Below are 768 nucleotides of genomic sequence, written 5' to 3'. Positions count from 1 at the left end.
CTCAACTCCATATGTCCAGATTGGCCTTATTACAGTCATGTAGATCAGTCTTTTGTAATGTGTTGGAAGTTTAGACCGTTTGTCTAGTAAGTGCTATAATAGTCGAAATCGGCGTACAGTTTACTGTCTTTTCAGTCTGGTGTGAGGATTTCTGCTCTCTTGGTAGGTGGTACTATAACTTGATAAAACCCGGGAATGGGACGAGGCTTCCCTAACACTTGTTCATTTACTAACAATAATAAGAATTGATGGTAGTTACCTGAAGCTCCTGATCGTCACTGAGAGTAATGCAAGGAGGTACTGAAGGAAAATCGATCGAGAATCGATCAATGCACCTGCAGTAAGAATATGTGCGTTAATAAGACGAATTAATTAAATGATAATCCTTGCTAATTTGCATTCACCATAACTTTCAAGAATTTCCCTAGTCACGAAATTATAAATTCATTCTTATGGGGAAATGATGGAAACTTTTTATTCATGATGAATATTACAAGGGGATCGAATTTTAATTTTTTTTTGGGGGGGGGGGGTTTAATTTCTATTTCAAAGGCACTGTGTACAAAATAGCTCCTGCGCATACTCAGAAATACCACTTTCGGAACAGCTTTAGGAGTGGAACCTCTCCTTTTTAACTGTTATTTGTAATTAGAGCGTTTTTTTTTTAACCGTTTTATGTCATAGTGAAAATGTTGTACATCCAAGGGTGTTTGCTATACGTAGCCAATGTATTGTGGGGGTGGGAGGGTTCACTATTGGTGTAAAAAA

At 37.5% G+C, this 768-nt stretch overlaps 1 long non-coding RNA gene across 1 annotated transcript in view; it reads right to left on the bottom strand.

Moving 5' to 3' along the window:
* LOC136797104 (uncharacterized) overlaps positions 1-368 on the bottom strand; it is a 6,366-nt gene extending 5,998 nt beyond the window's left edge. Inside the window, exon 1 of the long non-coding RNA XR_010844929.1 lies at positions 260-368. This is a non-coding gene — a long non-coding RNA (uncharacterized lncRNA). The remainder of the gene's footprint in view (positions 1-259) is intronic.
* Between the last annotated feature and the right edge of the window lie 400 nt (positions 369-768).

This window comes from Halyomorpha halys, unplaced genomic scaffold (assembly GCF_000696795.3).
Source record: "Halyomorpha halys isolate HHAL.00 unplaced genomic scaffold, Hhal_1.1 Scaffold240.1, whole genome shotgun sequence".
Lineage (NCBI taxonomy): Eukaryota > Metazoa > Arthropoda > Insecta > Hemiptera > Pentatomidae > Halyomorpha > Halyomorpha halys.
The sequence above is the reverse complement of the archived record's forward strand: the minus strand, read 5'-3'. Positions and strand labels throughout refer to the sequence as shown.